This window comes from Cydia amplana, chromosome 2 (genome assembly GCF_948474715.1).
Source record: "Cydia amplana chromosome 2, ilCydAmpl1.1, whole genome shotgun sequence".
NCBI classification, from domain to species: Eukaryota; Metazoa; Arthropoda; class Insecta; order Lepidoptera; family Tortricidae; genus Cydia; species Cydia amplana.
This window is the reverse complement of record NC_086070.1, coordinates 9100342-9112741: the sequence shown is the minus strand read 5'-3', so window position 1 is coordinate 9112741 and position 12400 is coordinate 9100342.

Below are 12400 nucleotides of genomic sequence, written 5' to 3'. Positions count from 1 at the left end.
ATTTTAAAGATCATTAATGACCTGCATCCTGTGCATATTTATGAAAATGAATATATTTTGAGTGAAATACTTACCGATTATGTACCGGAGACAAGTTACTTAGGGGGCTTATTAAATAGGTAATTATTTCATATTAAATGTGAATAGCGGAAACACGTTCCGCGACTTTTTGTAAGTCGATAGTCGGCTTTTAGCCGTTTTCTTCCCGCGGACAAAACCGAACAATGTTAAATATAATTTTCCTTGTGGTTTTATGTACGGTTTTCTCGTGTTTTGAAAATATTTTATACATATAACTTGCGGTTTTTGTTACTAAAAATATATAATGACAGAAGTTTGTTTACTTTTTACAAGAGAGGTGTCAAATTGAAAATGTTAGTTCCGTTGCTGCCACGACTCTTCTCTTTCCGCACAGACCACAGATTATTAATATGTAGCTAGCTACAGATGGGACAGTGCCATTTTGTTAGTTCCCTTTACTACAGTTGTGGCGCTGTTAAATTTTATAATCTGTGGCACTTATTTGACAGTCTACACTAGGGATTTCAAGAATGGAACTTGTCGATATCGATATTCTTTAGTGTTGTGACTACGATAAATAATACGATGAATGACAGGAGGGTCTTTAAAAAATACTTTCAAAAAGGATAATAAAAATAAAACTAGAGAAGGAATGTGTTTAAACAATATTTATTTTTAATCTTTAGTTGCTTTTTGTCGTAAGCGGTGAGCTTTGTATTTTTTATACGCAGTGACATGCAAAGTATGCATTTTCAAAATGTATTTCTCCTCAATTTTACCATTTAAAATTCTGTTTATGATATTACACCAGTTGTGTACTTGCAACCGTATTACTAAAGTCATAAAATATTTTTTTATTAATATTTTATGACTTTTACAGCCCAGCCAAGACAACTCGCAGCGTGATTTTATTATAGCAATGATTTTTTTTTTAATATCATTTGAATGGCATGCCGCGTTTAAATAATTATGTATTATTTGGGCACATTCTCTATACAAACATACCATTCGCGAATTTGGGTATTTCAAATTGGCATTTTTCAATCTCTTATACTCCCTATGTTTTATGTATTCATGGATCCCTTGCTTTTCTTCAGTTGTATAACTTTTTGCGCATTCATTACAGTTTGCTTTTTTTGTTATTTTTCGGCATATGTATCCCGCCGTATACGCGGACGTTTGGACGTTCATTCTCTCCGTTACAACTTCTCTATAATTCATTTTGTCCTGACGGAACAAGGTGACTGAAGATGATGATGGCGTATTTACATTTCTGGGCCAGTTTTCTTTCTCATCCTGAGGTGATGTAGTGAAGAACAGATTACTTAAATTGATTAGGGTTTCGCCGTCATCATCTTCACAGTTCATTGATGTGGACTGTGGAGTCAAGATATTTGAGAGGACTATAGATTTAAAAGAATATATAAAAGTGTTTGCGTCGGGATTTACATTTCTGTAATTAATTGCTCTTATACGACCAAAGAAGTTTTCGATCGGATCCTGATTGACAAAACGAGGGTAAAAGTATTTGACTTTGTATGTAGAAAATAATATTTTTGATAATCCTAGGAAACTTTTTAATGTGGTTATCCACCCTTCCAAGCACGGAACGCGTACATGCCTTGGCTGGCCATTACGTATCGCTAGTTTGCTGTTACGGTCCAAAAATGTCATACTTTGCAATGTTCTTATAGCATTTAGCCAAAAATCCTTATGGCTTGAAGTTTCTTTGACGGCACATCTGAGTTTGCCTTTGCCTTGGCCCGGCGATCCATTGACGCTGTCAAAAAGCTCGTCAAAAAACAAGACGACCTCAGCTGTCGTCTCCATCGTCTCTTGTGGACTATTCACTCGTTTGTCTGAAATAATAAATTGGTATCTACAATGATGCTAATAAAACTACATATGTAAAATACAATTATATTATAAGGTAAACGTACTGGTGCTGTCCCAGTACATGTCATCTTGAAACTTAAGTCATTGTCAATAGAGGTGACAGCAGGGTGTCATCTAGTGGGCATTCGAATGTCGAGCACTAGTACGTTTACCTTATTTAGATTTTATAAACATGCTATGCAAATAATGCTCATTGACGGCATTATTATTTAATATCTGCAATGTCTTGTCAGCAGCAAAATTTGCTAAGCGGGCGAGGTGTAAAGTGTCATTCTATGGAACTTGCTAACTATGTAAACAAAAGTCACTAGTAAATTGACATTCAGAGACAATTTCAGTATGGCGGCTTGTTTACATAGTTAGCAAATTCCATTGAATGATACTTTACAGAATGATCTCAAGGTAATTGTGAACACCTCGCCCGCTTAGCAGCTTCTGCTGCTGACAGTACTATACCGTAAACAGTTATTTGACAGTTTTCACAGATTATTATTTATTAGTTACCATGGAAGGTAGAGGTATTTGTTAGCGGGAGGTTTTGTTTACTGTTTGTGCTAATGACGCCCCCTACGCAGATTTTTGCGTTGCCCTATTGGTTAAATTCTGTTACTAAGTAACCAAATTAACTATTAAATTAAATTAAAATGTATGGTTAATAGTTACACTATTGTCTTAGGTTTACCTGTAAAGATAGTTGTAAGTGTGGAAAAAAAACAAAGACGGCTTCTTAACTATACTAGAAATATGCGAAATAAATAATGAAACTCGTTGTGTATGTAAGTGGAAACATGTCATAATAGTCACAAGTATCCATAGGACATAGCATTACTATAGTACTGGCGAGCAGCCCCGGCTTTGGACGGGTTATACGAAACATTTACATTTTTAACCTTCGTCAAGAATCAGTCATTCTTCAATCAAATCGTCAATCAGTGATTCTTAGATAAGATTATCAACAGAGTATTGATAGCACGAAAACCGCATGAAAATCCGTTCAGGAGTTTTTCGCGAACATACATACTGACAGACGCGGCGGGGGACTTTGTTTTATAAGTGATTTTTCAAATAGGATACCTACAGATGTCAACTCAATACAATTTTACAAGATGACAGCTATCACCATACTCAAGTTATTCAAAAGTTATAAGATTAGGACTAAAACCCATACCATGAGTCACTGACAGTGTCTAGACTGACATATATGCTAACGTCATCGTAATTTACTTTCTATACATCTCGCTCGCACTAATACGCGTTTATGTCAGTGCCAAACTGGTGGTAGCGGCTGTGCATGATGTATTCAAATGCGTCGTTTTCTAGCAAAATATGTCACATAGTCGACTTTAAGAGAAGATAACTTTTAATAGTCACAATTTATCCCTAATCCTTATAAAAACTTTTGGACGATATAATAAAAATAAAGTTGTTCAAATACATAAATATAACTTGGTAGACTTACGAACACTGTCGGTAAATTTCAGCATTGCAGCAGTTCGGGCGCTTAAAACTTGAGCCGCCATTTTTACTTTCATCTTTTTTATCTTCTTTGGGTCGACGTGATCTGCCGTCAGTCTTGGTAGCGCTCTAGTGTGACCGCCTTGCATGTCCGTGTCGTACACATATAAAATGTCCTTCCACGACGCTATTTTCCCATTGTAGACAATATCCTTGTCCAGAAAATTGTTCCTGATGGATTTTAATAAATGTGGTGGGTCATGAAATATAAATAAATCATGTCCAGCTACCTGTACTGTATCTGAAAAGAGTGAAATTAAAAAGTTAGAACCATAATCTATGTGTTTTTAATGTCACAATCTATTTTACGAAGTTATTATAACGGTAAAACTAACTTTTATTATTGAGTATAAGAGTTAGGATATGACTGTTAGATAGGAGTATTAATTGTTTTTTTATGAAATCTGTTTTGCGCTCCTACTTTTTATAACAATTATAAAAGTCAAACGTAGGAGGCCATAGCTTTCCTTAGTATACACCAAATTATGTAAAAAAAATTTTTACACTGTCAATATCCAGAGAGGAAAATGGGGACTATGTTTGTACTTAGAAACAACCGTCCCCTTTCCTCTTAATGCAATAGGTTTTTTCACGATATTTATTCCCAAAGAAAACAAACAGCCTATTGTAAGAAAAACAAAAAATTTGGTAAAACCCACCACATGGTCTTTCTTCGGGTGTTTGTAGTCGAGCGGTTGTAGCTTGAAGATTTTTAAAACATGACCGGAATGTTGACCCCTGATCACACACTAGGGCAAGAGGTATCAGGCCAGCCTCAGAAAGCCTTGGAATGATTTCTTTTAATATCCTTTCCAAATCTGGTGCAGAGACAGTTCCGGCACAAAAATAATAGACTATGCTTTGTCTCCACGATGAGCAGATGCCTCTAACCATAAAGACAAGAGCGTGGTCGGCAAATTTTTGCTTGCGTTCTCCCGCTATTTCTTCAAAGCCGTTTATAACATCTTTATTCTCATTGTAGATCAGATGTGGCGTCAGTGCTACTTCATCAAAAACCAATGAACACAATCTCTTTGACGTGTCCCAGTTTTTCGTGCTCTGTTTAAGGTGATCGAAGACTTTTTCATTTATTCCACATTCGAATACAATTTTTTGCGACAGACGCGCTAATGTTCTTTTCGTCGGTAAAGCAAAAATATTTTCTAATAATTTATATCCCTTGGGACTTTGCTTCATCAACGCGAGCGCGAATAATTTGTCTTGAAAAGTAAATCTTCTTGCCATCTTGTTTTTTCTTGCAAGTCTCAGTTGCATTAATAAAAAGGCCTTAGCCTTTTTGTTAAGTTTTTCAAAATCCTGAAGAATATCTAGGCTTGCATGTTCATGTGCACTTTGGAGCCTCTCCGCTGCTGTTTGGCCGAGACTCTCTGCAGCGATTTGTTTCGTCTGTTTTATGAAGCGTCGAGTTTTTGAGTTAAACTCTCGTACTGACGAAGTATCTGAAATAAATTGAATTAATTAATGATTTACATATTTATTTACATATCTATAGAATGGTTAGGTATATTCAAAAATATGATTGACAACTCGAATGATGAACAATAATTTTAACTATAAATTTTATATGTCCAACTTTTCATTATTGATACTAGCTTTAAATTTCGACTATTCTTGCAATAGTTATCTGACATACATACATCATACTACCTATACTATCGAGAGCATTTTACAAACTCAATAAAGTTGCGTTGTTTTATTACAGAGATCATAATTATGTCCACCTTCAGTCACCATCATCGGGCCAGCTTAATGGTTTAATTGACGTCAAATATATGTTTCCATTTTTAGGGTTCCGTATCCAAAGGGTAAAAACGGGACCCTATTACTAAGACTCCGCTGTCCGTCCGTCCGTCCGTCTGTCACCAGGCTGTATCTCACGAACCGTGATAGCTAGACAGTTGAAATTTTCACAGATGATGTATTTCTGTTGCCGCTATAACAACAAATACTAAAAACAGAATAAAATAAAGATTTAAGTGGGGCTGCCATACAACAAACGTGATTTTTGACCGAAGTCATAGAGAAATATAGTAAGACAAGAGTGCTCACTCCATACATCAGTTCAGACTATTAATTTCAGAGTCTACATCTAGCATCGAGTAGCGGAACTATCAGTACTGCTACTTGACAATAGATGTAGCACCGACCGGAAAGTCTTATCTCAATAGCATAAGACTTTCCGGGCGGTGCTACATCTATTGTCAAGTAGCAGTACCTACTGATAGTTCCGCTACTCGATGCTAGATGCTAATAGTCTTTTTGGTACTAAAACTGATGTATGGAGTGAGCACTCTATGTATTTTTTTCTCTATGCCGAAGTTAAGCAACGTCGGGCGGGGTCAGTACTTGGATGGGTGACCGTTTTTTCGCTTGTTTTGCTCTATTTTTTGTTGATGGTGCGGAACCCTCCGTGCGCGAGTCCGACTCGCACTTGGCCGGTTTTAATTCTGTTTCGGGTTCAAATTCTGGTAAGGACATTTTATTTGTGAGTTCATCACAAATATTCGCTGCTGAGTTACGGATGTTTTCTATGTATTTAAGTATTTATCTATATCTATTATTCATATAATTGTCGTCTAGTAGGTACCCACAACACACTACAATCCTTATTGAGCATACTCTAAATCGATTTGTGTAAGATTGATGTCCATATTTTTTCTATTGCCCTTACCGGGATTCGAACCCATGACCATCGGCTTCACAGGCAGGGTCACTACCCACTAGGCCACACCATTCGTCCAAAAAAAATTAAACAAAAGTAACACAGTGAAACAGTGTAAAAAAAAATGTACACTGTCAATATCCAGAGAGGAAAATGGGGACTATGTTTGTATTTAGAAACAACCGTCCCCTTTCCTCTTAATGCAATAGGTTTTTCACGATATTCATTCCCAAAGAAAACAAACAGCCTATTGTAAGAAAATTACATAATATATATGGAAATGGATCGAAACACACCTTTCGTGGTAAGTCGCTTTGACGTGTGGGCCAACGGGGCATTCGTGGACTCTTTGCCGGTGACAGGGTCTGACAATTTGTCAGTGACATGTTGTTCTGAAAAAGGCAGAATATTTAATGATTTTTTGTTCGTTACCTATTAATATTTCGATATCCTCGTCGCTAACTCTAACTGGCGCACGGTAGTGTTCGGTAAATCGTATAGGCAAATGCACATCCGTGTAAAGTATTTAATACTAGTGGCTCTATGAGCTGTAGACCTTGCGAGCACAGCTTAAAACTGAATAAATGTATGGCAAAAATATTTATTAAAATATAGGTATAGTACATGTAATTTAAACAAAAAATTAAAAACTACATAAAGCTACAAACAAAAATGAAACGAATATGCTTAACCCGCGCTTGATAAATAAAAAAGACGAAATTTTTAACTTTTTCAAAATAAAAAAATAAAGTAAAAAACAACTATACGAAATTTAAGTATAAAAAAAATACAAAAAGTTATGTAGCAGTATACAATTACTGGGGATGGAACCAGGGACCTCCCGATGCAAACAAAAAAAGCGAACGTTTGCAAAATACGCCATTATAGTTCTTACTAACGCTGATGAAATTTAGCTACTCATTCTCAAGTAAAAACTAAATATCTAAATACCGCCAAAACCAGCGATATAAATTTTCTGAATTTTTGGCCATTTAATCTATAAACATATCTCAAAAAGAAAAAACTCTTATGATACCGATACGACTATTTGTTTAGGCGGGAGCTATCACGACTCTGCCATTTTGAAAAATTTCCAAAAACCGGATCGACAAAAAATTTTATTCAGTCATAGATTTCGGTCACAAAATTTCACGAAAATCGGTTAAGAATTGCGACCTGTAGAGGAGAACATCCGGACATACAAAAGCAAAATGCCCGAGTCAAAACGTAGACTGTTGTTTAAATTACATGTACTTTACCTATATTTTAATAAATATTTTTGCCATACATTTATTCAGTTTTAAGCTGTGCTTATTCGCAAATATCATATGGCCTGGTCCTTTGGGGAAATAGCTGCGATATTGATAAAATATTTATTCTGCAAAAAAAATGCATCAGAATTCTAGTAAACATAGATCAAATCGAGTCGTGTAAACCCTACTTTATCAAACATGAAATACTGACCGTTGCATCTATGTACATATTCGAATCTTGTAAATTTGTTAGGAAACACTTAAACTTATATTCACTCAAAGATACAACCCAAATCAAAAGAAATAATCGTAATGTTAATCAACTAAAACTGCCTTTTTCGAAATTAAAACTTGTCACATGTAGCCCCCATTATATGACTATAAAAATCTATAATCACCTTCCAAACTCTATCAAGGATCTGGAAAATCTAAGTCAATTTACAAAACAGCTGAAACTGTTTTTAATTAGTGGATGTTTTTATAATATTAAAGAATTTTTTGATCCAGCCAGTAAATGAAAATATTACCGTGCTTTGTTTATGTAAGGAAATAATGTAATACTGCTATCAAATGATCATGTGTGAATGTATGTATAATATAAATTTAATGAAATGTGTACAAATTGTAATTAAATCACCTACTTGTAGCCCTCTTATATTGCCGTGCCCTTGCAGGGTGTCACATGTATACCTTTATGTTCGATTCCATCCATGTTTGTAATGTGATATGCAATAAAGTATTCTATTCTATTCTAGACCTTCGCTACGCTTCGGTCAAATAGCATCGCCAACTTCTCAGGCTGCGCTTCCAACAGAGTCGTGATCATCATGTACCAATAGGAACACTTCATTTACCTATCCTCGCTCAGCACATCACTAATGGATACAGCTCAGCGTGCAGCGGAGAGATTTATGTACATGTACAACCAAACAAGGGAAGAATGTGTCGCCTCCCCGCGCCCGCGCCCCCTCGCTCGTGTGAGCAGCCCGAGGGCTGATGCACACTACACACTACACACCCAAGCCGCGCTACGAATTCACGCACTGCTCAGCTTCCCTAATTTGACTTCAGTGAAAATATAGTTTGAAAACACACCTGCTGAAATATGTTCCTCGGAGAATTTACTTGTACCGGCGACATTGTACCGGTGGGTGATGTCCATCAATGGCTTTCTGGAGCGAGAGAGTCCTGAAAAAGATAAAAAATGTAGTAAATACCGGTACCTACAAAGTTCTCGACGAGAAACATACCATACGATACGATACTCTTTATTGCACACCTCACCAAACTCGTAGTTTACAATAAATGTACAGTAATATAAACAAAGACAATAGAGGTAACGACGGCGGTCTTATAGCTTAAGAGCGATCTCTTCCAGACAACCTTTGGGTCTCGGAAACAATAGAATTATGTAGATTATACGGTAGATGGCCCAAATAAAAAAAATGGGAAAAGTCGAATTGAATAAATATTGTAAAATAAATAATTTGTTGCTAATCCATCATTAAGAAAAAAGTAAACAATAAAAGAGGCCTTAACCACAGAGCGGACACGCCATACATCAAAAATCATTTGCGTTTAAATATGTGAACGGCACGTCTGTACACGCGTCATTGTGTGAGTAAGTTACTTAGGGCTGACACTCGGCAAAAGCTCGGCAATCTGCTGTCGCGGGGCGAGGTAATCTGAGTCGAGGCGGGGCGGTGCGTGTCCGTTCTGTATGTTAATACTATTACTTATTCTGTACCTCAACAGAGTATTTGTTTAACGGAAGGGTACCCAACTGTCCGGCTCCGATTTGATTTATTTTTATATATGTTATAGAGTCTAAAATAACAGACACGTATTTTTTTTAGCTGTCCATACTCACCCCACTGGGAGAAATTGGCCTCCAAAGTAGTGAAAAGTGACAAAACGCTCTAACTTCTGTAGAGAGTTTTGTTCAAGCAAATTGCTAGTTAATTAAAGGTTTGAATATATCTTGAACATGAAAAAATAATGGACACGTGTTTTGTTATTTTGGCTCAAACTATATTTAACAAAAAAATAAGCACAATGACAATACTAACCTTCAATGCTATGTTTAGCACTGACTGTTGTTGACTGCACTGTCTGCACCGTCGACGCAGAAAATGGGTGGCGTTCTTGTAAAGAGACGTCAGCTGCAAAAGTAGTTTCACGTTTAAGAGGCCGGTATCGATTTTAGTCGCAAAAATGTAAAATTGATAGATTTAGTCCATGAAATTGTACACCTTTTGTTACGTAATAGAAATAACAAGTACTGGTATCTATTAGCACGTCTTCTTATCTTGCATTTGTACAGATCATTTTTTTGAAAACTGACTCACTAAATTAGTAATGATTTTTTTTCTGATGGACGTTTAGGTAAACGCGCGTGAAGTACTGATTTAGTCGATCTTATTTGTAAATTTCGTAAAGTTTGGACTACTAAATATGGTGATTTTGTATTACACATATCCTATACTCCAATTTGCATAGACTACATTTTTGTTATATGATACTGAACGAGAGTAAATGAAAGTTATACGAAATCAATTTTCACCAGAAATTACTTCAAAACAAGTGAACATTTTTCGTGAAAATCGACTTAATTTCAACGTAATATTGATACTTAAACAATCTACAACATTTCCTGAAACTGTTCTTGTTGGCGCAACATAAGTACCTACTCGGCCGAAGACCAGTTGACGACACATGACGTCACACACATACGTCACGGCTCCCCGTTCCGCGTACCTACATTTAGACTGCACCGTACAGCCGAAGCGGCTGCACATATCTTGTATAGATTTCCAAAAAACCTAAACGATTACATGTATATCTAGTTGTTAAGAAAATAAAAGAAGATTAGTACTATCCTGAAGTTCCTTCATTCTTCATCAGAAGAGCTTAATTGAGGAGTACATCGAACATTTTGGCGACCGTGTTACTGTTGCTATGTGGACGCATAGCACGAATCTGCAAACTACATACCAAGTATTTACGGGAGAAGAACGGACCTGCTAATGACCACCGGGATCTAGAGGCGGAGTGGAATACCTACCAGAAAGTGTGATACCTAAGTGCCGAAAATTAAAGTGGTGTGCGCTGACGCCGACTTCTAGAACAAAAGGGAGGTTAGCCCGTTCCTTATCCTACCTAGTACCTACCTAGTATATTGTGTTAGCCCTGTAAAGCTTCATTTGTGCGAGCAAGTCTCATTTCTATATAATTAAGTGCATAATTTATTCAGCTAAAGCATATTTGAAAGCGCTTAATCAGCAAGTAGTAATAGCACTTAGTAACAAAAAATAATCATTATTTTAACGTTAAACCACATTTAGTTGCATATTTTTCCTTGTTTACGTTGCTATCTACTTTAAAATAAACATAAAGATCTTTAAAACTACAAATTACTATTACGATTTTTGATTGCATCAGCCATTTACCGTTATCGAGACATAGGTACCTGCATTTGCATTTGTGCCTCAATATTGCATTTATTTTATGAAATTATAGTTAATAATCGGATAATCCTTAACTGTATCGCATCTCTTATCGCATTTAGCTATTGCATATAGGTTTATTTTACGTAAATTATAGTATTACGGCCGAATATTCCAGGATTCCCGCCCCGTGCGCCCGCGCCGGCCCCTCAGTCGCCTGCGCCGAGTGCTTTGTTCTGGTTATCAGCCGGTGAGACGTACAGCTGTTTCTTATAAGGCAATCGTACATAACAGGTATTTATTGCACTTTTATTTAACCGCTTGACCTATATTCGTAATTAGTTTACAACATGTCTGACACAGAATTGAAGGCGAAAAGAGCATCGATTAAGGGTCGATTAACTACATTTAGGAACTATTTAGAAGAGTTTAAGAAATTAAAACAGGTATCTAAGGCAAATTTAAATGAAATTAAATTAAGATTGCGAAAAGTGGATTTGTTGTTTGAGGAATATGATAAGATCCAGTCGATCATTGAAGTGGGTGAGTCCAAGGTTAAAACGGACGGACAACCAGCCAGCGAGCAGGATTTTAGTGAGCGGGAAAATACAGAAAAGTTATTCTTTTGTGCAATTAGTCAGGCGCAGGAATTGATCGCGGCTAATGAGCCTCGCTCCTCGCTGGATGGGGGCCCGGACGACGACTCGCGCTCGTCCCGCAGTGGGGCGGACGCGGGTGGTGTACGTCTACCAACCATACGTCTGCCTAGCTTTGATGGTTGTACCAACAAATGGTTAGAGTTTCGTGATGTTTACATATCGATTGTTCACAACAATGATAATCTCAGTGATATTTGTAAATTTCAATATTTAAAAGCATCCTTATTAGGAAGCGCAGCGTCTGTTATTCAATCATTAGAAATATCGGCGGCTAATTATTCCGCCGCTTGGAAACTAGTTTGCGATAGATTTGATAACAAGCGCCAGCTGATTCATACTCACCTTAAGTCACTTTTTAATGTGTCTTTGTTAGGAAGGGAGTCTGATAAGTCTTTGCGTTTTCTAATTGATCATGTGTCAAAACATTTGAGGGCTTTAAATAGTTTAGGTGAAAAAACAGATAACTGGGACACACTTATTATATTTATGTTTGCAAGCAAATTAGATACCGCCACTTGCACGAAGTGGGAAGAGTATAGGAATAGCTTAGCGGAGAATCCTACTCTGGATAATTTTTATGAGTTTTTACGTCAGAGGGCCGATGTGTTGGAAATGATTTCGGCGACAACTACTAGTGAAAAAACTGAGAATAAGCAAGTTAATTATAAACGAATGGATAAAGTGCAAAAATCATTTGTTGCCGCGGCGAGCGATTCTAACACATCGAGCAACTCAAACATAAGTAATGCGCGAGTATGTCGTGTATGTAACGGTGATCATTTAATTTATAACTGCGAAAAATTAAATCAGATGTCAGTTGATGAGCGAAATGCATTGATAAAAACTTTAAAAGTGTGCATTAACTGCTTCCGTGGTGGGCATTTTGCACACCAATGTAAGGCGAGTCCATGTGTTATTTGTAAGCGT